At 41.9% G+C, this 27,659-nt stretch overlaps 1 long non-coding RNA gene across 1 annotated transcript; it reads right to left on the minus strand.

The window, feature by feature from the left end:
• Positions 1 to 2,071: 2,071 nt before the first annotated feature.
• On the minus strand, positions 2,072 to 27,267 carry LOC129631185 (uncharacterized). Its single transcript, XR_008703919.1, has 3 exons — positions 26,143 to 27,267; positions 23,766 to 23,846; positions 2,072 to 2,730 (listed from the first exon to the last, which is right to left on the minus strand). It is a non-coding gene; the product is annotated as an uncharacterized LOC129631185 (long non-coding RNA).
• Positions 27,268 to 27,659: the final 392 nt, after the last annotated feature.

Here is a 27,659-nt window from a genome sequence, read left to right on the forward strand (position 1 = left end):
GACAAGGTCCTGCCTGCATGGAGTTCACAGCCTGGTGGAGATACACAGCAAACAAATAAAAAATTCAATTATGAAAGATACTACTAATAAAATTCAGTGATGTGATAGAGAATGATGAATGGAGAAGACAGATTCAGAATTTTATGTGAAAATGCCTGATTTTAAGCTGTTGCTGCTGCTGCTAAGTCACTTCAGTCGTGTCTGACTCTGTGGGACCCCATAGACGGCGGCCCACCAGGCTCCCCCGTCCCTGGGATTCTCCAGGCAAGAACACTGGAGTGGGTTGCCATTTCCTTCTCTAATGCATGAAAGTGAAAAGTGAAAGAGAAGTCGCTCAGTCTTGTCCAACTCTTCACAACCCCATGGACTGCAGTCTACCAGGCTCCTCCGTCCATGGGATTTTCCAGGCAAGAGTACTGGAGTGGGTTAGCAACTTTTAAAAAAAAAAATTAAGGTTTTTTTTTAATGTGGACCATTTTTAAAGTCTTTTTTGAATTTGTTGCAATAATGTTTCCATTTTATGATTTTTGGTTTTTCGTCTGCAAGGCATGTTCCATCTTAGCTCCCCGACCAGGGATTGAACCTGCACCCCCTGCTTTGGAAGGTAAGTCTTAATCACTGGACCGCCAGGGAAGTCCCACAACTTTTTAAAACGTAGACACTATGCAACCCTGAAAAACCTTATTTCCTAGACAAAATTTGGCCCACAGCCCACTAGATTGCAATCTGTCTTCTAAGCCCCAAGTTCTCAAAGCATAGTCCAGGGACAACGAGCTTGTTAGAAATGCAGAGTTTCTCCCCTATCCCCAGATCTGCTGGATTGAAATCTGTGTTTCAGCAAGATCCCCAGTCCTCAAGCAACACCATTCATATTTGCTACAAAGATCTTCAAACCTGAGTTCTCTACTGTGGCTATTTCAGTTTTCATTTCCTGCTGAAAAATTTGACTTGGAATTCTCGTTCACAGTCATGTTCATTATGCTCCAAAGCCAAGAGCAGCCCATCCCAGTGTATAAGGCTCTCATCTCATCACACTCTCCCTGCTATAGCCTCCTGTGACCATCACTATCTCCCATGCAGGCTGTCGAGACGGCACCTGGGAAGTCACCACACCTGAGAAGACTCATTCACCCTCTCACCTGCTTCAGAGTTAATTGCTCACCTCTCACTGCTCCTAGGGGAGCAGGGGGCCCCTAGGACCCTGCAGAGGTCTCAACACAGTGCCAGGCTGGCCAGGCAGGTGACAGAAAGGAGAGAACGGAGCACTGGTGCCAGTCCCATAGGATGTGATGGGTATGGACCCCATGTTGCTTGTCATCCAATTGAAGCCAGAAGTCTAGATTTTTATAAGAAATTTCCCATATTAAAAAGTTGGCAACTAATTTTTAAAAACTTAAAACACTGTGCCAGCCAAATAAAACATATCTGCAGACCACCAGCTTGCAACTTCTGAGGCCTCGTCTACTTGTGACCTTCCATCAGAGGCTGTGATTCTTTGAAGGCAAGTACCATGTCATATTCATTGTTGTATTGCTGGTGCCTACGACTAAACTTCACTTAGTAAAGGGACAAACTAAATTAACACTCCTCCTTTTATATATATTTTATGCATAGCGTAATATTACTATGGCATTAGCCAAGGGCTCAGATTTAGAGCCATTTCTGGGCCAATTCTGCTGCTACTGCCCAGAGACTCCCTACCCAGAACCACAGATTCAACGTTACTACCATTACCTAAGTCAGGGTCAGCGAATGCTGCTTGTATCGGGGGCCCTCTGTCCCCAAACATCTCCCCCAGGACAGAAACACTCTGAAGTGTGCGGCTCAGGGCTTTGATTCCTGGGGGACAGAAGCCCAGCATAGCCCCCCACTGCCCCACTTTATAATGTGTCCGCGCATCCATATGAATGGGTTTCCGAGTGCAGACAAGGACCAAGACACATAATGAAAAAAAATTTTTTTTTGGCTGTGCTGGGTCTTTGTTGCTGTGTGGGCTTTTCTCTAATTGTGGAGAATGGAGACTACTCTCTAGTTGTGGTTCGTGGGCTTCTCATTGTGGTGGCCTCACTTGTTGTAGAGCATAGGCTCTAGACATGTGGGCTCAGCAGTTGCTGCTCCCAGGCTCTAGAGCAGAGGCTCAGTAGTTGTGGCGCTCGGGCTTAGTTGCTCGGTGACGTGGGGGATCTTCCTAGATCAGGGTGGAACCGGTGTCTCCTACATTGGCAAGTGGATTCTTTACCACTGAGCCACCAGGAAAGCCCCATGGTGCCAATCCTGAACATCATCAGAGAGGGGTGGGGAGAGTGCCCAGATCCTGGGAGGGGTGCTACAGGGGGAGGCTGGTCCCTCCACCTGGAGTTGTGGGGAGCTCCACGTGGGCCTGGGGTGGGCAGGTAGCCCATGATATCCAGAGAGAGGAGAGATGCTAGGCCTCTGCTATTCTGATCTGAGAGTCTGGGGCTCTCATTGACAAAAACAAGAACGAAGAACAAAACCAGGCCCCAATTTTGGCTTGTATTTTCCGCTAGAGGGCAGCTTAAACTTTCAAAAGAAAAGAAATCTTTAGCAACTTGGTAGAGCAGGGACGGAGGAGCCTGGTGGGCTGCCGTCTATGGGGTTGCACAGAGTCGGACACGACTGATGCGACTTAGCAGCAGCAGCAGCAGCAGCAGCAGAGCATTGAGAAGTCCTTTCAGCGTTTCTTCTGGAGCCTCTGGGCCTTGTGGAAGGCTGCAGGGATTAGAAGGGAACAAATAACTTCTTACCTCACAGAACCCACAGTCTGTTTAGGGGAGAGACATATTAAGCAAAAGAATACCTGGTGAATATAGTCAGACCTGGAATAAACAGCACGAAGGAGACAGAATCTTAGGCAGAGCCCTCTTTGAGGGATACTGAGCTAAAACCTTCAGGATAAGACAGAAGCAGCCATTGGTGGGAGGTGGAGGGGGACTCAGGAAGAAGTGCAAATTCAGTAAGGAAAGTGGGGTGACTCAGGAAGACAAGAGCCCCAGTTCTAGACGCCTTGAGACAGAAGAAAGTTTGGCATGTTCCAGAAACAGAAAAAGTATCTTAACTGTGATGTTGGATATATCAACCTACACAGGTGATAAAATTGTAAAGAATTTAATACACACACACATACACACATGATGAGCACAAGTAAAACTATGGAAATCTGATTAAGGTCAGTGAATTGTATCAGTGTCAGTATCCTGGTATTCTATATTCTATATTATATTATAGCTTTGAAAATGTTCAGTTCAGTTCAGTTCAGTCGCTCAGTCATGTGGACACTTTGCGACCCCATGAACTGCAATACGCCAGGCCTCCATGTCCATCACCAACTCCTGGAAATGTTACTATTGGAGAAAACCCTGGTCTCCCACGTTGCGGGCAGACGCTTTAACCTCTGAGCCACCAGGGAAGCCCCATTGGAGAAAACAGGGCAATGTATTTATTCAACCTGAGGAGAAACCAGAGTATTCATTTCTTTGTTCACACCAATATTATTGTTCAGAATAAATTACATAAATAAAAATATACCCTTTTAAAGTATACACTTCTAGAAGTTCCCACTCCAGTACTCTTGCCTGGAAAATCCCATGGACGAAAAAAAAAAAAAAAAATGAAAATCCCATGGACGGAGGAGCCTGGTAGGCTGCAGTCCATGGGGTCGCTAAGAGTTGGACACGACTGAAGCGACTTAGCAGCAGCAGCAGCATAGTTGTATAATCACCTCCACAGCAAAGATATAAAAGTTCTTCATTGCCCCAAAAGGTTTTCTTAAGCTTCTTCCCAGTCAACTACCCCCAAACCTGCTGCTTCCAGCCCCTGGTAACGACTGATCTGCTGTCAGTATAGCTTTGTCTTTTCTAGGTTTCATATAAATAGTATTATACAGTGTGTGCTTTTTTTGTGTTTGACTTCTTTCACTTAGAATAATGTTTTTTTTTAATTCACTCATATTATTGCATGTAATAGTAGTTCATTATTTTTACTCCCAGTATGTAGTTTTCCCCCACAATTTATTTAATCATTCACTAGTTGTGGATATTTATGTTGGTTCAATTTTTGACCATTATGAATTAAATTTTTATGAGTATTTGAGTACAAATTATTTTGTGATCATATGTTTTCATCTTTCCAAAGTAAATGCCTGGGAACAGAATTTCTGAGTCATATAAGTATATACTTAACATTTGAAGAAATTGCAAAATTGTTTCCGTAAGTAGTATGATGGTTGATTTTGTGTCGATTTTACTGGGCCATGGAGTATCCAGAGGTTTGGTCAAACATTATTCTTAGTGTTTCTGTGAGAGAGTTTTTTTTTGTTGTTGTTGTTCAGTCACTAAGTCGTGTCCAGTTCTTTGCGACCCCATGGACTGTAGCATGTTAGGCTCCTCTGTTCTCCACTATTTCTCAGAGTTTGCTCCAATTCATGTTCATCATGCTGGTGATGCTATCTAACCCTCTCATCCTCAGCCACCCTCTTCTCCCTTGGCTTTCAATCTTTCCCAGCATCAGGGTCTTTTCCAAAGAGTCAGCATCCAGTGGCCAAAGTATTGGAGATTCAGCTTCAGCATCAGTCCTTCCAGTGAATATTCAGGGTTAATTTCCTTTAGGATGGACTGGTTGGATCTCCTTGTACTCCAAGGGACTCTCTAAAGTCTTCTCCAGAACCACACTTGGAAAGCATCGGTTCTTCAGCACTCAGCCCTCTTTATGGTCCAACTCTCCCATCCATATATGACTACTGGAAAAACCATAGGTTTGACTGTACAGATCTTTGTTGCCAAAATGATGTCTCTGCTTTTAAATACACTGCCTAGATTTGTCATAGTTTTCTTTTCAAGGAGCAAGCATCTTTTAACTTCATGGCTGCAGTCACCATCCACAGTGATTTTGGAGCCCAAGAAAATAAAATCTGCTTTCAATTTTCCTCCTTCTATTTGCCATGAAGTGATGGGACCAGATGCCATGATCTTAGTTTTCTGAATGTTGAGTTTCAAATAAGCTTTTTCACTTTCCTCTTTCACCCTCATCAAGAGGCTTATTCATTCCTCTTTACTTTTTGCCATTAGAGTGATATCATCTGCATATCTGAGGTAGTTGATACTTAGGTTGAGATTAACATTTAAATTGGTGGACTAAGTAAAGTTAGTCTTGATGAAAGTGAAAGAGGAGAGTGAAAAAGTTGGCTTAAAGCTCAACATTCAGAAAACTAAGATCATGGCATCTGGTCCCATCACTTCATGGCAAATAGATGGGGAAACAGTGGAAACAGTGGCTGACTATTTTTGGGGGCTCCAAAACCACTGTAGATGGTGACTGCAGCCATGAGATTAAAAGACACTTACTCCTTGGAAGGAAAGTTATGACCAACCTAGACAGCAGATTAAAAAGCAGAGACATTACTTTGTCAACAAAGGTCCATCTTAGTCAAGGCTATGTGTTTTTTTTTGGATGTGAGAGTTGGACTATAAAGAAAGCTGAGTGCAGAAGAATTGATGCTTTTGAACTGTGGTGTTGGAGAAGACTCTTGAGAGTCCCTTGGACTGCAAAGAGATCCAACCAGTCCATCCTAAAGGGAATCAGTCCTGAATATTCATTGGAAGGACTGATGCTGAAGCTGAAACTCTAATACTTTGGCTACCTGATGCGAAGAGATAACTCATTTGAAAAGACCCTGATGCTGGGAAAGATTGAGGGCAGGAGGAGAAGGGGACGACAGAAGATGAGATGGTTGGATGGCATCACTGACTCAATGGACAAGAGTTTGGGTGAACTCCAGGAGTTGGTGGTGGACAGGGAGGCCTGGCATGCTGCGGTTCATGGGGTAGCAAAGAGTCGACACAACTGAGCAACTGAACTGAACTGAACTGAAATAAAGTAAAGCAGATTGTCCTCTTTGATGTGGGAGAGCCTCATCTGATCAGTTGAAGGCTGGAGAACAAAAAGACTGACTCTACTCCCAGTAAGAGAAAAATTCCTTCTACCTGACCACCTTCAAATTGGGATAACAGCTTTTTCCTACCTATATGTGTGCATGCTAAGGCACTTCAGTTGTGTCCAACTCTTTGTGACCCTATGAACCATAGCCCACCAGGCTCCTCTGTCCTTGGTGTTCTCCAGGCAAGAATACTAGGGTGGATTGCCATGCCCTCTTCCAGGGGATCTTCCTGACTTAGGGATTGAACCAGCATCTTTTACATCTCCTGCGTTGGCAGGTGGGTTCTTTACCACTAGATCCACCTGGGAAACCTTTTATACTTGAACTTTATTCTCCTACCTTTATACTGGAACTGAAACATTGGCTCTTCCTGAGTTTCAAGCCTGCTGGCCCTTGGGCTGAACCTATACCATCGGCTCTCCTGGTATGCAGGCCTCTAGAGTCAGACTGTGAAACTACCATGAGCTCTTGGTCAGCAGCTTGCTGACTCATCCTGCAGATCTTAGGATCTGTTTGTATTTCAGTTTTTCTACAGAGCTCTATTACAAGTAGCTGTGCCATTTTCCATTACTTCTAGCAATAAACAAGAGTTTCAGTTGTTCCACATCCTCACTAACACTTGTTTTAATTTAGTTAAATTTTGGACACTTCAGTAAGTATATAGTGCTATCTCATCATGCCTTAAATTTGTATCCCTTGATAATTAATTATGTTGAACATGATATCTTGTACTTTACTATTTGTATATCTTCTTTTGTGAGCTACTTGCTGAGGTCTTTTGTCAATTTTTTTTTTTTTTTGGCTGCACTGTGCAGCTTGCAGGATCTTAGTTCCCTGACCAGGGATTGAACCCATGCCCCCTGCAATGGAAGTGCACAGTCCTAACCAGGGAAGTCCCCAGTCTTTGGTATTTTTAGCAACTTTATTGAGATATCACTCACATGTCACACAATTCACCCATTTAAAGTGTACAGTCTAGCGACTTCTAGCATGTGAACAGCGTTGTTCATCCATCACCACAGTCAACTTTAGAAAAAAATCACTACTTCAAAAAGGAGCTCTGCATCTGTTGACCATTACTCCCTAAACCCCAACCCATCTTCCACAGTCAGAAGAAACCACTAATCTACCTTCTGCCTCTATAGGTTTGCCTATTCTGGGCATTTCACATAAAATTAATCATACTGTCTGTGCTCCTTTGTGACTGGCTTTTTTCACTTAGCATGTTTTCAAGGCTCATTCATGCTGTAGTATATAACAGTACTTCAGTGCTTTTTATGGCTGAGTAATACTCTCTTATAATGATATATCACGTTTTATCTGTTCATCAATTGATAAACTTCTGATTTTTTACATTTTTTGCTATTATGAATAATGCTGCTATGAATAATCATGTACTACAAGCTTTATGGCACCCCCTCCAGTACTTTTGCCTAGAAAATCCCATGGACGAAGGAGCCTGGTAGGCTGCAGTCCATGGGGTCATGAAGAGTTGGATACGACTGAGCTACTTCACTTTCACTTTTCACTTTCCTGCATTGGAGAAGGAAATGGCAACCCACTTCAGTGTTCTTGCCTGGAGAATCCCAGGGATGGGGGAGCCTGGTGGGCTGCCGCCTATGGGGTTGCACAGAGTCGGACACGACTGAAGTGACTTAGTATTAGCATATTTTCATTTCTCTTGAGTACATACTTAAGAGTGGAATTGCTTGATCATATTGTGACTATGTTAGCCAGTTGAGGAACTGGTAAACTGTTTTCAAGGTGACGGCGCTAGTTTCCATTCCTACCAGCAGTATATTAGGATTTTATTTTCTACCAGTCCCCGTCAACCCATATTATCGTCCATCTTTTTTATTATAGCTGTTCTGGTGAGTGTAGAGTGGTATATCTTATTGTGGTTTTGATTGGCATTTCCCTGATGGCTCCTGCTGTTGAGGATCTTTCCGTGTGCTTAGGGCTATACATATATCTTTCTTGTAGAAGTGGTTATTCAAATCCTTTATCAATTTTTAAAATTGAGTAGTCTTTTAATTATTGAGTTGTAATAGTTCTTTATATATTCTACTACAGATACCTAATCAGATTTATAATTTGTAAGGATTTCCTCCCCTTCTATGGGTTGCCTTTTTATTTTATTTTTAACTTAGATGATATCCAGATTTTATTTTTTCTTTTGTCAATTTTCCTTTTTGATGTCAAAGCTAAGAAATCAAGGCTTAATCAAGGTCATGATGATTTACAAACTTGTTTTCTTCTAAGAGTTATACATTTTTAACTCTTATGTTTGTATCTTTGATCCACTCTGAGTTAATTTTTGTATATGGTGGGAAGTAGTAGGGAAAATTCATTCTTTTGCAAGTGGATATTGAGACACCATTGAATTGTCTTGGTACCCTTGTCAAAAATCAACTGACCATAAATGTTGGTGTAAATTTATGGACTTCTAATTCTATTTCATTGATCTATATATCGATCTTTATGCCAGTACTATGCTGTCTTGATTATAGTAACTTGTCATAGGTTTTGAAATCGGGTGGTATAAATTTAACTTTGTTCTTCTTTTTAAGAATGTTATTGCTTATTCTGGGTCCCTTGCATTTCCATATGATTTTAAGATCAGTTTGTCAATTTCTGCAAAGAAGCAGATTTTGATAGGATTTTGATAGGGATTGCATTGAATTCACAGATCAGTTTGAAAAATATTGCCATCTTTAACAATATTAAGTTTTCTGATCTTCTGATATATGAACATGGGCTGGTTTTCCATTTATTTAGGTTACCTTTTTTTTCGACAATGTTTTTTAGTTTTCAGAGTATAAGTTTTATACTTCTTTGGTTATATTCATCCTAAGTGTATCATTCTTTCTTATGCTGTTGTTGTTGTTCAGTTGCTAAGTCATGTTTGACTCTTTGCAACGCCACGGGCTGCAGCATGCCAGGCTTCCCTGTCCTTCACTATCTCCTGAAATTTACTCAAACTCATGTCCGTTGAGTCGATGATGCCATCCAACCATCTCATCCTTTGTTGCTCCCTTCTCCTCCTGTCCTTAATCTTTCCCAGCATCAAGGTCTTTTCCAGTGAGTCGGTTCTTCACATTAGGTGGCCAAATTATTGGAGCTTCAGCTTCAGTATCATTTCTTCCAATAAATATTCATGGTTGATTTCCTTTAGGATTGACTTGTTTGATCTCCTTGCAGTCCAGGGGACTCTCAAGAGTCTTCTCCAGAACCACAATTTAAAAGCATCAATTCTTCAGCACTCAGCCCTCATTATGGTCCAACTCTCACACCCATACATGACTACTGAAAAAACATAGGTTTGACTATATTTCTTATGCTACTATAAATAAAATTGATTTCTTAATTTTATTTTCTGTTTTCTCTTTGCTACTGTATAAAAATACAATTGATTTTTTGTTTAGAGATCTTGTATCCTGCAATCTTGCTAAACTCCTTTACTCTAATTGCCTTTTAATAGAGTCATTAGAACTTCTTATGTATAAAGTCAGTGAAGTGAAATGAAATTCTCAGTTGAGTCCAGCTCTTTGCAACTCCATGGACTGTAGCCTGTCAAGCTCCTCTGTCAAGTCATCTGCAAATAGAAATAGTTTTGCTTCTTTTTCATTCTGAATGTGTTTTATTTGTTTTTCTTGCCCAATTGCCCTGGCTAGGAGAAATTCCCAAACAATGTTGAATTGACATGGCAAGTGAAGTGAAAGTCCGACTCTTTGTGACCCCATGGACTATACCACCCATGGAATTCTCCAGGCCAGAATACTGGAGTTGGTAGCCTTTCCCTTCTCCAGGGGCTCTTCCCAACCCAGGGATCAAACCTAGGTCTCCTGCATTGCAGGAGATTCTTTACCAACTGAGCCACAAGGGAAGTCCAAGAATGCTGGAGTGGGTAGCCTATCCCCACCTAGGAATCAAACCAGGGTCTCCTGCATTGAAGGCAGATTCTTTACCAACTGAGCTATAAGGGAAGCCCAGAAATGGCAAGAGCTAACATCTATGTTTTATTCCTAATCTTAGAGAGAAAGCACCCATTCTTACACCATTAGGTATAATCTTACCTGTGGATTTTTTATTGACTTTATCAGGCTGAGGAACTTCTCTTCTATTCCTATGTTATTGAGTATTTATCATGAAGGGATATTGAACTTTATCAAATGCTTTTCCTCTGTCTCTTGAGATCGTGTGGCTGTTTTCCTTTATTCTATTGATGTGGAGTATTACATTAATGATTTTCAAGTATTAAACCAACCTTGCATTCCTGGGATAAATCTCACTTGGCCATGATGTTATATATTGCTGGATTCAGTTTGCTTGTATTTTGTGGAGAATTTTTGCATCCATATTTAAAAAACATTTTCTGTAGTTTTCTTGTGATGCCTTTGTTTGGTTTTGATATCAAAGTAATATGGACTTTATAGTCTCCTGCATTTTTCCTATATAAGATTTATCACAATTTACACTTCTCTATTATTCCTACCTCATTTTTAAACAGTGAGCTCCATGAGGGGAAGAAACATGTTTGCTTCCTTATCACCAATTCCTAGTTTCTTTCTCAGTATCTGGCACACAATCAGTGCTCCATAAATGTTTGTAGCATTCATCAGTAAGTAAATCAGTACATGAGTATTGTGAATAAAATTCCATATTTTATAGCAAGACAAGAAAAATTTACACATGAAAAAATTTCCCTGCCCTTTGGCCTCCTATTTCCCTCCTACTGTGCATTGTGTATCTGAATTATGCATCGGCCAAACCTCCCCCATAGCAGAAATACCTGCTCAGCCATAAGGAGCGACATTCTCCCAGTATCAACAAAACAGCTCATTTAAAGATAACATTCCTTCTTGATCTTGTAAGGGGCAAGAGCCCCTTACATCTGGATTGTGTAAACTGTCAATAATACCTCATTTAATGTACAGCTCTGTCTCAAAAAACTTAGATAACTGTATTTTGACTTCTAACAGGTGGAATAGTTTCTAGAGCTTTCTGAGATGCTGCTTCTGGATTATACTGCTCAACTTGGCTCAAATAAAATTTTCCATTTCTTTCTAAGATTGAATAATTAATTTTTAATTGACAGTATTCATACCACCTAGGGCTAGTCCCTTATCTCTGTCTTCACAGCAGGTTTCTTTCAACAGATAGGCTCTCCCTCATGCACTGCTGAGGTGTTTTGATTTACAAGTGTTTAATTTGTTAGCATCATTTTCTCAGAATCACACATATGCCTCCAAGTATAGCTATTTGGTTCCTGATTGATGTCTCAGAAGACCTTTCCTGACTGCCTAATATAACTAGATCTCACCCCATAATTCTTTCACTATACCCAGTTTATTTTTTCCAAGCATTTTGAAAATGCTTGTACTTATAAGTATAAATGTACTTATAAGTTGTACTTATAAATTTCATTCTTTTCTTGTCTGTTCTGTCTACCTCAGAGGGTGAGGACTACATCCCGGTCACTAACACCTCCTTATTACCTAGTAGAGTGTCTGGAACATGATTGAAGCAAATGAATATTTCTTGAGTCAATAAAAGGACACACGGATAGCAGGTCTATATTAAAATTCATCTCTTTCAGTCCTCTTGGCCTCATTAAAGGATGAGCTCCAAAAATTAGAAACTATAAGGTCTGTAGCCATTGAAGTTGGGATCCTAAGTGAAACTGTGAAACTCAGCAGAACCCTGGGGCCCTCCTGGACCCAAGACCTTTTTTCCCGTCCCCACTTTTTGTTTTCAGGAAAAAAGCTTTCAGTCTCCTAGATTTTACCTAAATCCCCAAGGGCAGATTGAAACAGTTATTAATTAAAGGAAGTGAGGGAGGTATGAAGATTCCTTAAAAAACTAGGAATAAAACCACCATATGAACCAGCAATCCCACTCCTAGGCATATACCCCGAGGAAACCAAAACTGAAAGAGACACATGTATCCCATTGTTCATTGCAGCACTATTTACAATAGTTAGAACATGGAAGCAACTTAGATGTCCATCGACAGATGAATGGATAAAGAAGCTGTAGTACATATACACAATAGAATATTCAGTTCAGTTCAGTTCAGTCACTCAGTCATGTCCAACTCTTCGCAACCCCATGGACCACAGCATGCCAGGCCTCCCTGTCCATCACCAACTCTCAGAGTCTACTCAAATTCATCTCCATTGAGTCGGTGATGCCATCCAACCATCTCATCCTCTGTCATCCCCTTCTCCTCCTGCCCTCAATCTTTCCCAGCATCAGGGTCTTTTCCAATGAGTCAGCTCTTTACATCAGGTGGCCAAAGTATTGCAGTTTCAGCTTCAGCATCAGTCCTTCCAATGAATATTCAGGAGTGATTTCCTTTAGGATGGACTGGTTGGATCTCCTTGCAGTCCAAGGGACTCTCAAGAGTCTTCTCCAACACCACAGTTCAAAAGCATCAATTCTTCGGCGCTCAGCTTTCTTTATAGTCCAACTCTCACATCCATACATGACTACTGGAAAAACCATAGCCTTGACTAGACGGACCTTTGTTGGCAAAGTAATGTCTCTGGTTTTTAATATGCTATCTAGGTTGGTCATAACTTTCCTTTCAAGGAGTAAGCATCTTTTAATTTTACTCAGTCATAAAAAGGAATGCATCTGAGTCAGTTCTAATGAGATGGGTGAACCTAGAAGTTATTATACAGAGTGAAGTGAGTCAGAAAGAGGAAGATAAATACTGTATTCTAATGCATATATACAGAATCTAGAAAAGTGGTACTGAAGAATTTATTTACAGGGCAGCAATTGAGAAACAGACAGAGAATAGACTTATGGACATGGGGAGAGGGGAGGAGAGGGTGAGGTGTATGAAAAGAGTAACATGGAAACTTACATTACCATCAGATCAGATCAGATCAGTCGCTCAGTCATGTCTGACTTATGTAAAATAAATAGCCAACGGGAATTTGTTGTATGGCTCAGGAAACTCAAACAGGGGCTCTGTATCAACCTAGTGGGGTGGGATGGACAGGGAGATGTGAGGGAGTTTCAAAAGGGAGGGGATATATGTATACCTATGGCTGATTCATGTTGAGGTTTGACAGAAAACAGTAAAATTATGTAAAGCAATTATCCTTCAATAAAAAATAAAATAAAAAGGGGAGTGAAGGAATGCAGAAGCAAAGGAAAAGCAGTCAATTAACAATAGAGCAGCAATAAAGCAGGGTCCTGATTCCTCTTGGTAAGGAGAGGGGGTAGACATAACAATCTGACACATATTTCTAAGTCCTTCTGTAGGAACTAAGGACTCCAACCAGGAGGAGGATGGTAACTTCAGGCAGAGAACCAGCACATGAACCCCAGATTGGCTGGAACCAGAAGGTCAATGATTGAGATTCTGGGAACACCACCCTGTTATCTCACAACCGACCAATGAGAGGAGAGTTACACACCCTGCAGGCCTCCCCCCAGATTTTGCCCATAAAAATGCTTCCCCAAATACCATCTGGAATTTAAGCTTTTTAAGCATGAATTGCCCACTCTCCTTCCACAATCTTTGCAATAAACTTTTCTCTGCTCCAGACTCCCATGTTTCAATTTTTTTGGCCTCACTGTTTGTGAGATACATGGATTTGGGTTCAACAGTAATGGGAGTAATTGGATCCAGGGAGTAGAAGCTAATAGGAGGCACTCAACAACAAAGGCAAGGTGGGAATGGTTGCCAGTTATGAGCTGCAGAGTCAAAGCAGCAATCTGAATCATCTGACCCACATAGACCTACGGTGTTGCCTATTTGATCATAATGTTCCTAGAACTGAAACAGATAGGAAGTCTACTAAATTCTTACTTATTCTGTATAAACATAAAATTTCTTGGCCAAATGAACAAAAGTCTAAACTGAAGAGTAAAGACAGAGTCACGGGCTCTTAAACAGTTCCCCAACTTGAGCTAGTTTATAGACCCACAGCCCCTTGAATAAAGAGAAGGCTGGTTCCCCTTGAGGAAGGACCTCAGTATACTGCCAAAATTTTATGCCATTAACCCTTCTCCCAGCCTTGGGTACTTGTGCATTGGGAAAAAGGAAATAAGGAGAACTTTAGGGGACTACTAGACATAGGCTCTGAATGCTTTCAGCTGGCAAAACCAGCAATATACACGTATTGTTCTCCTTCAGGGATACATCAGCACTCCAGCCTTACATCATGGTTTAGTCTGTAGTGTTCTTGCTCACCTTTCTCTTCCACAAGATATCACATTGGTTCATTATATAGATTACATTGTGCTGGTTAGATCTACTGAGCAAGAAGTAGCAACTACTCTAGACTTGTTGTTAAGATTTTTGCATGCCAGAGGGTAGAAAATTACTTTTGAAAAAAATTCAGGGAGAAATGCAGATGCCCATCAAACACAGGATAAGATGTTCAACATTGCTAATCATCAGGGAAATGCAAATCAAAACCACAATGAGAAATCACCTCACATCAGTCAGAATGGTCAGGATCAAAAAGAACACAAATTTTAAAAAGTTGGCGAGGATGTGGAGAAAACGGAGCCCTCCTACACTGTTGGTGGGAATGTAAATTGGTGCAGTCACTAAGGGAAACAGTATAGTTTCTCAAAAAATTAAAAATGGAACCACCATATGACCCAGCAATCCCACTGGGTATATATATAAAAAAAAAAAAAAACCACTAATTAAAAAAAAATGGACATGGGTTTGGGTGGGCTCCGGGAGTTGGTGATGGACAGGGAGGCCTGGTGTGCTGTGATTCATGGGGTCGGAAAAAGTCGGACACGACTGAATGACTGAACTGAACTGATGTACCCCTATGTCCATAGCAGCATTATTTACAATTGCCAAGATATGGAAGCCACCTAAGTGTTCATCAACAGATGAAAGGATAAATAAAATGTGGTGTGTGTGCGTGTATATATATATATATATATATGCAATGGAATACTATTCAGCCATAAAAATAGAATGAAAATTGGCCATTTGTAGCAACATGAATGGACTTGGAGGATATTATGCTAAGTGAAATGTCAGACAGAGAAAGACAAATACTATACGATATCACTTACATGTAAAATCTAAAAAAAACACAACAAACTAGTATATATAACAAAAAACAAGCAGACTCACTCACAGATACAGAAAACAAACTAGTGGTTACCGTGGGGAGAGGGAAGGGGGAGGGGCAATGTAAGGGTGGGAGGCTAGGAGAGTCAAACTTTTATGTTTAAAATAAACTACGAGGATATACTGTACAATGTAGAGAATGCAGACAATATTTTATAAAAACTGTAAATGGAATGTGGGCTTCCCTGGTGGCTCAGAGGTAAAGAATCCACCTGTCAATGCAGGAGACATGAGTTCAATCCCTGGGTTGCAAAAATCCCCTGGAGAAGGAAATGGCAACCCACTGCAGTATTCTAGTCTGGGAAATCCCATGGAGAGAGGAGGCTGACGAGCTACAATCATGGAGTCACAAAAAAGTTGGACACAACTTAGTGACTAAACAACAGCAATGACATAAATGAAGTGTAACCTTTTTAAAAAATATATAAATTTACTTATTTTAATTGGAGGCTAATTACTTTACAATATTGTAGTGGTTTTGCCATACATCAACATGAATCTGCCATGGGTATACACGTGTTCCCCATCTTGAACCCCCCTCCCACCTCCCTCCCCATACCATCCCTCTGGGTCATCCCAGTGCACCAGCCCCGAGCATCCTGTATCATGCATCGAGCCTGGACTGGCGATTCATTTTACATATGACATTATACATGTTTCAATGCCATTCTCCCAAATCATCCCACTCTCGCCCTCTCCCACAGAGTCCAAGATCAGATCAGATCAGATCAGTCACTCAGTCGTGTCCGACAAAGGACTGTTCTATACTGTATCAGTGTTTTTCTTTCTGGCTTACTTCACTCTGTATAATAGGCTCCAGTTTCATCCACCTCATTAGAACTGATTCAAATGTATTCTTTTTAATGGCTGAGTAATACTCCATTGTGTATATGTACCATAGCTTTCTTATCCATTCGTCTGCTGATGGACAGCTAGGTTGCTTCCATGTCCTGGCTATTGTAAACAGTGCTGCGATGAACATTGGGGTACACGTGTCTCTTTCAGTTCTGGTTTCCTCGGTGTGTATGCCCAGCAGTGGGATTGCTGGGTCATATGGCAGTTCTATTTCCAGTTTTTTAAGGAATCTCCACACCGTTCTTGATAATGGCTGTACTAGTTTGCATTCCCACCAACAGCGTAAGGGGGTTCCCTTTTCTCCACACCCTCGCCAGCATTTATTGCTTGTAGACTTTTGGATACCAGCCATTCTAACTGGCGTGAAATGGTACCTCATTGTGGTTTTGATTTGTATTTCTCTGATAATGAGTGATGTTGAGCATCTTTTCATGTGTTTGTTAGCCATCTGTATGTCTTCTTCGGAGAAATGTCTGTTTAGTTCTTTGGCCCATTTTTTGATTGGGTCATTTATTTATCTGGAATTGAGCTGCAGGAGTTGCTTGTATATTTTTGAGATTAATTCTTTGTCAGTTGCTTCATTTTCTATTATTTTCTCCCATTCTGAAGGCTGTCTTTTCACCTTGCTTATAGTTTCCTTTGTTGTGCATAAGCTTTTAATTTTAATTAGGTCCTACTTGTTTATTTTTGCTTTTATTTCCAATATTCTGGGAGGTGGGTCATACAGGATCCTACTGTGATTTATGTCAGAGAGTGTTTTGCCTATGTTCTCCTCTCGGAGTTTTATAGTTTCTGGTCTTACATTTAGATCTTTAATCCATTTTGAGTTTATTTTTGTGTATGGTGTTAGAAAGTGTTCTAGTTTCATTCTTTTACAAGTGGTTGACCAGTTTTCCCAGCACCACTTGTTAAAGAGATTGTCTTTTCTCCATTGAATATTCTTGCCTCCTTTGTCAAAGATAAGATGTCCATAGGTGCGTGGATTTATCTCTGGGCTTTCTATTTTGTTCCATTGATGTATATTTCTGTCTTTGTGCCAGTACCATACTGTCTTGATGACTGTGGCTTTGTAGTAGAGCCTCAAGTCAGGTAGGTTGATTCCTCCAGTTCCATTCTTCTTTCTCAAGATTGCTTTGGCTATTCTAGGTTTTTTGTATTTCCATACAAATTGTGAAATTATTTGTCCTAGCTCTGTGAAAAATACTATTGGTAGCTTGACAGGGATTGCATTGAATCTATAGATTGCTTTACCTTTAAAAACTGTGAATCACTATATTGTGTTCTTGTAATTATATAATATTGTACATAAATCATACTACAATAAAAAATTTTTAGGAAATTTCTACCTTAGTGAAATCTCTAGGGGTCCAATAGTATAGGGCATATCAAGATATTCCTTCTAAGGTAAAGGATAAGTTGTTGTCTCTGGCCCCTCCCACAGCCAAAAAGGAGGCACAGTGCCTAGTGGAACTCTCTGGATTTGGGAGGCAACATATTCCTCATTTTGAGTGCGTTACTTGGGCCAATTTACCAAGAGACCAGAAAAGCAGTTAGTTTTGTATGGAGCTCAGAACAGGAGATGACTATGCAATAGATACTGAATGCTTAACCATGGACCCCCCAAGTTACTATGCAACCTGAGCTGCCCATCATGAACTGGCTTTTATCTGACCCATCAAGCTACAGAGTTTGGCATGGACAGCAGCTCTACATCATCAAGTGAAGACAAGATACATCTGATTGGCCTTGGCAGGCCCTGAAAGTACAAATAAGTTACATGAAGAAGTGGCCCAAATACCCACAGTCCCCCTTCTGTTACGCTGCCTCCTCTCTCCCAGCCTGTATTTATGGCTTCATGGGGAGCTCCCTACTCTCAATGGAAGGAAGGCTTGGGCCTGGTTTACAGATGGTTCTGCATGATATGCAGGCATCACACAACAGCCCCTCTCTTGGGCATTCCTGAAGGACAGTGGTAAAGGGAAACCCTCACAGCAGGCAGGACTTCAAGCAATGCATCTCGTGATTACATACTGTGATTACATCTTGTGATTACATCGTCACTTTGTGATTACATACAGATTCAGGGGCTATGGCCGTTTGGCTGGATAGTCAGGGGCTTGGAAGAAATGTGATTGGAAAATCAGTGACAAGGAAATCTGGGGAAGAGGTATGTGGCTAGGCCTCTCTGAATGGGCAAAATATGTGAAGATATTTGTGTCTCATGTGAAGTTCACCAAAGGATGATCTCAGCAGAGAAGGATTTTAATCATCATGTGAATAGGGTAATCCATTCTGTGATACCAGTCCATGAACCCTCAATGAGCTCATGAACAAAATGGCCGCAGTGGCAGGGATGGAGGTTATGCATGGGCTCAGCAACACGAGCTTGCACTCACAAGGCTCACCTGGCTACAGCTACTGCTGGGTGCCCACTCTGTCAGCAGCAGAGACAACACTGACCCCCTGATAGAGCACCATTTCCCGTGGCGAGCAGCCTGCTACCTAGGGGCAGGTTGATTACGCTGGCCTACTTACATCATGAAAGGGGCAGCATTTAGTTCTTACTGGAATAGACACTTACTTTGGATACAGATTTGCCTTCTCTTCTGACAAAACCACTATCCATGGACTTACAGAATGCCTCATTCATCATCATGGCATTCCACATGACATTGCTATTTATCAAGGAACTCACTCCAGAAGAAATGCAGCAATAGGCCCATGCCATGCAATTCTTACCATGTTCTCTACCATCTGAAAGCAGCTGGATTGATAGAAGATGGCCTTTTGGAGACTCAGCTACAACACAAGGTAGTGCAAGCACAATGCTTTGCAGGGCTGGGGCAGTTCTCAGAAGACTATGTATGCTCTGAATCGGCATCTGGTATATGGTCCTGGCTCTCCTGTAGCTAGGATTCACGAGTCCAGGAATCAAAGTGCAAACATGAAGGCGGCACCACTCACTATTAGCACTAGCAATCTTTGAGCAAAATTTCTGCTGCTTCCTGTTCTCTTGGTGTTATGCTCTACTGACCTGTGCTGTGCTTAGTCGCTCAGTCGTGCTCAACTCTTTGTAACCCCATGGACTGTGGCCTACCAGGCTCCTCTGTCCATGGGGATTCTCCAGGCAGGAATATTGGAGTGGGTTGCATGCCCTCCTCCAGGGGATCTTATCAACCGAGGAATCAAACTGGGGTCTCCTGCATTGCAGGTGGATTCTCTACCAGCAGTCACCTGGGAAGCCCTCTACTGGCCTAGAGGTCTTAGTTCCAAAAGGAGAAATATTTCCAACAGGAGACACAAAGGTGATTCCATTGAAATGGAAGTTAAGGCTGCCACCTGGCCATTTTGGGCTCCTCATGCTTCTGAATCAACAGGCAAAGAAGGAAATACTGTATCAGCCAGAGTGATTGATCCTAATCACCAAAAAGTCTGGTGTTACTCTACCATCAAAGTAAGAAAGAGTATATCTATATCAATATCTATGCTCAGTCACTCAGTCATGTCCAACTCTTTGTTACCCCATGGACTGTAGCCCACCAGGCTCCTATGTCCATGGAATTCTCCAGGCAAGAATCTGGAGCAGGTTTTAATTTCCTATTCTAGAGGATCTTCCCCACCCAGGGATCGAACATGTGTCTCTGGCGTCTCCTGCATTGGTTGGCAGATTTTTTTATAACTGCACCACCTGAAGCCTATATCTATATCTGGATCACTTTCCTGAACACTGAAAGTTAATATTGTAAATCAACTATATTTCAATTAAAAAAAAAGAGTATGTCTGGAATACAGGAGATCCCTTAGAGTGTCTCTTAGATTTACCATGCCCTGTGATTAGGGTCAATGGAAAACTACAACTTAATCTGGACAGAACTATTACTGACTCAGATCCTTCAGGAATGAAGGTTTGGGTCATCCCAGCAGGTAAAGAACTACAATCAGTTGAAGTACTTAAGGCAAAGGGAATATGACATGAAGAGTGAAAGAAGGTAGTTATAAATACTACTGATGACCAGTTATTAGAGAAATGCAAATCAAAATTACAATGAAATTACCTCATACCAACCAGAGTGGCCATCATCAAAATATCCACAAACAAGAAATGCTGAAGAGGGTATGGAGAGAAGAGAACCCTCCTACACTGTGGATGGTAATGTAAATTGGTACTGCCGCTATGGAGAATAGTATGGAGGTTCTTTAAAAAAACTAAAAAAGAGACCTACCATACGACCCTGAAATCTCACTTCTGGGCACACATTCAGAGAGAAACATGATTTGAAAGTATATATGCACCTCAATGTTCATTGCAGCACTATTTACAACAGCCAAGACAAGGAAGTAACCTAAATTGTCTACTAATAGAGGTATAGATCGGAGAAGGCAATGGCACCCCACTCCAGTACTCTTGCCTGGAAAATCCCATGGACGGAGGGCCTGGTGGTCTGTAGTCCATGGGGTCGCTAAGAGTCGGACACGACTGAGCGACTTCACTTTCACTTTTCACTTTCATGCATTGGAGAAGGAAATGGCAATCCACTCCAGTGTTCTTGCCTGGAGAATCCCAGGGATGGGGGAGCCTCGTGGGCTGCCGTCTATGGGGTCGCACAGAGTCAGACATGACTGAAGCGACTTAGCAGTAGCAGCAGCAGAGGTACAGATAAAGAAGATGTGGTACATATATACAATGGAATACTACTCAGCCATTAAAAAGAATGAAATAATGCCATTTGCCACAACATGGATGGACCTAGAGAGTGTCACACTGAGTGAAGGAAGTCAGACAGAGAAGGAGAAATATAGTATGACATCCCTTATAGGTGGAATTTAAAAAGAAATGATACAAATGAACTTACAAAACAAAAAGAAACTCATAGACTTAGAAAATATATTTAAGGTTGCTGGGGGGAAGGATGTGGGGAGGGGATATCTAGGGAGCTTGAGATGGACATGTACACATTGCTATATTTAAAAGAAATAACCAACCAGGACCTACTGTATAGCACATGAAACTCTGCTCAGTGTTACGTGGCAGCCTGGATGGGAGGGGAGTTTGGGGGAGAATGGATACATGTATATGTGTGGCTGAGCCCCTTCACTGTTCACCTGAATCTATCACAACATTGTTAACTGGCTATACTCCAATACAAAATAAAAAGTTTAAAATAAAAAATAAATATAAAAAATAAAATAAATACCTGCAATGACCAATGGACCAGTTACAGAAACAAGGACTGTAATTACCATGAGTACTTCCCCCTTATTTTGTTATGGCTTCTCCAGCGGCTCAGTGGTAAAAATCCACCTGTAATGCAGGAGCCACAGGAGATGGGGGTTCAATCCCTGGGTCAGGAAGATCCCCTGGAGGAGGGCGTGGCAACCTACTCCAGTATTCTTGCCAGGAGAGTCCCACAGATAGAGGAGCCTGGCAGGCTACAGTCCATAGGGTTGCAAAGAGTTGGACACGACTGAAGTGACTTAGCACATTGGCATATGGTTACAAAGATAGATATATAGATAAAGAAATAGTTTTCTTTCCTCTCCCATTCCCTGCCATGCAACATAAGGTATATTGACTTTGCATCAAAGTATTTTAAATATTGTTATTATCACATCACAGGATTTAGGTTATGGTATATCAAGAAGAGTAAGCAACACTCCGTGACTTTACTTCCTCTTCTGGGTAAGGTTTAGTGTGTTATCAATTGTATACAAGATCATTGCATCCCATTAGATGAAATTATGAACTAGTTATTGCCTTTATTTGGAGATTAAATATGGCTTAAGAAGATGTGTATGGGTTTTCCATTGAAAAATGGTGGACATGTGATATGGTTAATTTTATTGTCAGTTTTATATGCTCAGATGTGCAGTTAAACATTATTTCCGGATGTGTTTGTGAGGATGTTTCCAGAATTAGCATTAGAGTCACAAGACAGAGTAAAGAGGATTGCCTTTCCCAAAGCAGACACCATCATTCAACTCACTGAGGACCTGAGCAGAACAAAAAGGAGCAGGAAAGGAGGAGCTGGATGAAGGGAGATGGAGGAAGGGAAGAGAATGTGGCAGTACTTTCTCTCTGAGTGCTGGGCTGGGATAGTGACCCTCTCCTGCCCTCAGCCCTCCTGGTTCTCAGAATCTATACCATCAGCTGTCTGGCTCTCAGATACAAGACACTATTTCACCTTCCTTTAGCTCAGCACAAGAAATCCCACTGCACTGTCCAACCCAGTTTGGACAGAGCAGCACCATGTGTCATACACAATCTGATGACCCCAAAGCAAGGCAGACTCTCATGAAGCAACTGATTTGGAGACAGAAGGATTTTTAATTACTTCTTAAATGATGAAACACCTTTTCATTATTTAAGGACCTTGTAACTGAGAGGTATTGATAGTAAAATAAAGCAATTAAAATATTAATTTAATGGCCCCAATTAAAGTGACTCACATACCCCAGGTTTCTGTGTCCTGTCCTGTCCTGATGAGCTTGGAGTCACCTCCTCTATGACACTGACCTTATCTCTTCCACTCAGTATTTATGAGCCATTCTCCTTGCCTTTGCAAAGCTTACCCATCATTTAAGGGCAAGCCCACATCCTCCAGGGAGCCTCCTTTGCCTGTTCTCCTCTGAACTTTTTGTAGTCATTAATCCTACCTCTAGATCTTATTTGATGAGTTAAAAAAATAGCACATATATTACTATATCATAGAATTTGATAACTGCATTTCATTATAATTGGCTTCCTTTGTAATTCTACATATTTTACTTGTGCTCATAAAAATATTATTCTGTAAAAGGATCTGGAAGCTCCACCCAGTGGGACCATGGCACAGGAGAGATTAAGAATCTCTGCTTCTACCATGTGTAAAACATATAGCTATAAAATATATAACACAGAGAGCTCAGCTCGGGTCTGTGATGATCTAGAGGGGTAGGATGGTGGGGGGAGGGAGGCTCACGAGGGAGGGGAAATATGTATACTTATAGCTGATTCACATTGTTGTACAGCAAAAGCTAATGTAACATTGTAAAGCAATTATCCTCCAATTAAAAAAATTTTTTTAATTTTTAAGTTAAAAAAAAAAAGAATCTCTGCTTACACTCTCCTACTTTTGACTCTCCTGTCAGCTCAACTGAGGAGCCTGAAGTGGCTGGAGCAGTGGCCATCAGATGGCATGGGGGAAAGCATTTCCCCTTCCAGAAGCCACGCCCTTCTGCCTACACACAGGAAAACACTTACAAGAAGGGCTTGTGGTTAATCAGACCAGCAAAGAGCCCTCTTTACTGCAGATGGAAGGCTCCAGTTGCTCACCAGGCAACAACACTAGGAGAAGGAGTTGTCAGATGAAAAGGAATCTTGGGACTCAGCCAGCTTGGACCCCCAAACAGATCCAAAGAGATGACACCAGGGCCACAAGGACCATCTCTGTTGCATGTTGGATTGCAAGGAGGCTGAGATTATAGACTGAATCTGAATGTCCCCTCAAAATTCACATGTTGAAACCTAACCCCCAATGTGATGATAATAGGTCATGAGAAGAGAAGCCTCCTGTTCTAGGATTAGTGCCCTTTTAAAAAAAGACAGGAGAGAGGCTCGTCACCCCTTCTACCAGGTGGGTCCATGGCCAGAAGACAGCCATCCATGAATGGGGAAGTGGTCCTCACCAGACACGGAGTCTGCCAGCACCCTGATCTTGGACTTCCGGCCTGCAGACTGTGAGTGATACATTTCTGTTGTCTATAAGCCACCCAGTCTTGGCATTCTGCAATAGCAGCCCAAGTAGTCTAAGACAGAGGCAGAGCTTTCTTAAATTCTCCCCTGCATTCAGAGCATACCTGGATTCAAATCCCATGTCTGCCCCTTCTTAATTATGCAGCCGTGGCAGGAGCTGACCCGTCTGTGTCCTGTTTCCTCACCTGTATTATCACAGGGATAATAAGAGTAGGGATGAGAGTACCTGCATCGTGGGACTGTCAGGAGGGAGACATGAATTAAGAGGCTGGCATGTAGTAAGCAGGGTCTAAGTGCCAGATTTTTTTGTTGCTTCTCCTCACGTGATCAGCCACTCATTGAGTGACATGGAGCACGTTGCATCTGCTTCATGGAGGCCTGACGCAGAGTGAGCATTCAGTAGTGGTCCACTGTTGTCATTTTGACCATGATTTCTAGCACCAGGCACAGTACTGACTTTAGATGAATTAGTCAAGCCCCAATTTGGGAGAAGATTCCAGTCACAGGGCCTTTGGCTCAACACTCTAGTGCAGGTGTCCTGGGATATCCATCGCCAGGAATGATGACTCTGGGTTCAGGAAACGTGGTTGGACCTGTGACACATTCAAGCTGGAAGAAGATGGAGATGAGTCTGACAAGAATAACCTGCTGATCACTCAACCTTTCCTGACTGCCACTGCCTTGCCCATCCTTCCAGGCCCCGCACCACTCCCTCCAGGAAGTCCACTCTGGCTACTCCAGCCTCGGGGATCCCTCCCTGCCGTGAAGTTCTCAGCCCTAGGAATATGCACCCCTCAGCACTAGGCCTTTTGCAGCCCCCTAAATCACTCCCCGAGCACCTCAAGGGCAGAACAACAGCTCCCCTGCCCTCTTTGGCTCGTTGATATCTCCTGGCAGAGGGCATGCATAAGGCACTGATTAATAGAATCAGTTTTCTGCCACCTGCAAACAGAGACATCTGTCCTGATTCATACCATACTCTTTTTTTCTAAGCTTCTTTGCAGCCCTTGCAGTCCTCACACCATCACCATAGAGTGAATGAAACATGTTTTACCAAAAGAAAACTAAGGCTCAGAGAGAGGAAGCAATCTGTCCTAACACTACAACAGTGTCATTGCCAGGGTAGACATCAGCACAACCACACTGCCTTGGGTCCCTAATTATATTCCCCATTACTCCATCACTCTGCCGAGAGCCTTGTTGTTGTGGATTGATGAAAGCAGGCAGGAACCACACTCCAAGCTGAATTCACGATGGGCACAGCTTACTCCCATTAATCTCTCCAGTGCAGAGACTCTAAGTTCACAGGTACAGCTAGCACGATTCCCTCTCCTGGAATTCAGTCTCTGCTGTTAATCTTTAGGGTACTAACCTTCACTCTGATAACACATTCTTGTTTAATTTAAACAGGTCTCCTCACATTGCAGTCAGAATCTCCATCTCTTTCTGAGAATGGTTGAGTGTGGAAGTGGTGCAGGGACAGGAGAGAGGTTCTGGACATTTCTCTGGCTTCCATAAAATTTTGTTTTGGATTTTGTTTTTTATCTTTGACTGCACTGGGCCTTCATTGCTGCAAGCAGGCTACTCTTCTAGCTGTGGTAAACAGACTTCTCGTTGCTTCTCTTGTTGCAGAGCAAGGGCTCTCCAGTGCATGGGTTTCAGTAGCTGTGGTTCATGGACTCAGTTGCCCCATGGTATGTGGAATCTTCCCCAACCAGGGATCAAACCTGTATCCCCTGGATTGGCAGGAGGATTCTTTACCACTGGACCACCAGGGATATCCCACTGAGTCTTGTCCGATCTCAAGAAAATAACCCTGCAAGCCTCAGACAAACTATTTTGATGAATTCCTTGGCCTCAGTTTCCCCAAATGAAAAATAAAGTGTTTGGACTAAACTCTACCCCAAGATGTCCAAGAAAGTTCAGGGAGTGGGTATGGGGTATAGCACTCTGTTTCTCCTCAACCAGAGCTGCTATATTTTATCTGCTTCCTAAGTTTTGTTTTTAATTTAATCAGAAACATATAAATACATTCCCATCATAAATATCTAACCAACAAGGTTAAAAAAACACCAAAATCACAACTAGCTTTTGAACAACCATCAATAGGAGGACACTGAAACCCACCAAAAAAAGATACCCTATGTCCAAGGACAAAGGAGAAGCTGCAACAAAATAGTAGGAGGAGCACAATCATGATAAAATCAAATCCAGTATCTGCCAGGTGGGCGACCCACAAGCTGGAAACAAAGAATACCAAAGAAGTTCTCCCACTGTTGGAAGGTTCTAGACTTTACATTCAGCAAAGGGACTGGGAATCCTCAGGGAATATGATTTTGAAGGCCAGCAGGACTTGATTATAAGAATTCTGGGACTGGGAGAAACAGAGACTCCATTACAGAGGGCACAAACAAAGTCCTGTGTGCACCAGGACCCAGGGGAAAGGAGAAGTGACCCCACAGGAGACTGAGCCAGACCTACCTGTGAGTGTTTGAGAGTCTCCTGCAGAGGCATGGGTTGGCAATGGCTTATCTCAGGGACAGAGGCACTGGCAGCAGCAGTCCTGGGAGAGGTGTGTTGGCATAAGTCCTCTTGGAGGTTGCCATTAGCCTACCATAAAGCCTGTAGACCAGGGTGAGTTGCCTCAGGCCAAACAGCTAACAGGGAGGGAGTGCAGCCTTACCTATCAGCAGACAATTGGATTAAAACTTTACTGAGCATATAGCACTGCCCACCAGAGCAAGATTCAATTTTCCCCACAGCCAGCCCCTCCCATCCAGAAGCTTGCACAAGCTTCTTATCCTCATTCACTAGGGGCAGACAGAAGAAGCAAGAACTACAATCCCACAGCCTCCAGAATGTAAACCACAATCACAGAAAGCTAACCAAAATGAAGAGAAAAAGGATTATGTCCCAAATGAAGGGACAAGATAAATCCTCAGAAAAACAACTAAACAAAGTAGAAATAGGCAACCTTACAGAAAAAGAATTAAGAATAACAATAATGAAGATCATCCAGGATCTTGGAAAAAGAATGGAGGCAAAGATTAAGAAGAAATGAGCAGAGATGAACAGTACACTAGAAGGAATCAATAGCAGAATAACTCAGGCGGAAGAATGGATAAGTGACCTGGAAGACAGAATGGTGAAAATCATTGCTGCAAAACAGAATATAGAAAAAAGAGTGAAAAAATTGAAGGTAGCCTAAGAGAGTTCTGGGGCAACATTAAATGCACCAATATTTGCATTAAAGGGGTCCCAGAAGGAGAAGAGAGAGAGAAGGGACCCAAGAAAATATGTGAAGACATAATGGCTAAAAACTCCCCTAACATGGGAAAGGAAATAGTCATCCAAGTCCAGGAAGCACTGATAAAAATTAAAGACAAGCATAAAATATTAAAAGCAACAAGGGAAAAAAAGACAAATAACATACAAGAAAACTCCCATAACATTATCAGTTGATTTCAGTTGATTTCTCAACTGAAACTCTACAAGCCAGAAGGGAATGGCATGATATATTACAGGTAATGAAAAGGAAAAACCTACAACCAAGAATATCCTACCCAGCAAGACTCTTGCTCAGATTTGATGGAGAAATCAAAACCTTTACAGAGAAGGAAGAGTTAAGAGAATTCAGCACCACTAAGCCAGTTTTACCACAAATGCTAAAGGCAGGAAACACAAGAGAAGGAAAAGACCTACAAAAACTAAATCCAAAACAATTAAGGAAATAGTAATAAGATCATACATACCAGTAATTACCTTAAATGTAAATAGATTAAATGCACCAACCAAAGGACATAGACTGGCTGGGTGGCTACAAAAACTAGACCCATATATATGTTGTCTACAAGAGACCCACCTCAGACCTAGGGACACTTACAGAGTGAAAGTAAAGGGGAGGAGAAGGTGTTCCACACAAATGGGATTCATAAGAAAGCTGGAGTAGCGATACTCATATCAGACAAAATATACTTTATTTATTTATTTTTATTTAA

Source organism: Bubalus kerabau, chromosome 17 (genome assembly GCF_029407905.1).
Source record: "Bubalus kerabau isolate K-KA32 ecotype Philippines breed swamp buffalo chromosome 17, PCC_UOA_SB_1v2, whole genome shotgun sequence".
Lineage (NCBI taxonomy): Eukaryota > Metazoa > Chordata > Mammalia > Artiodactyla > Bovidae > Bubalus > Bubalus kerabau.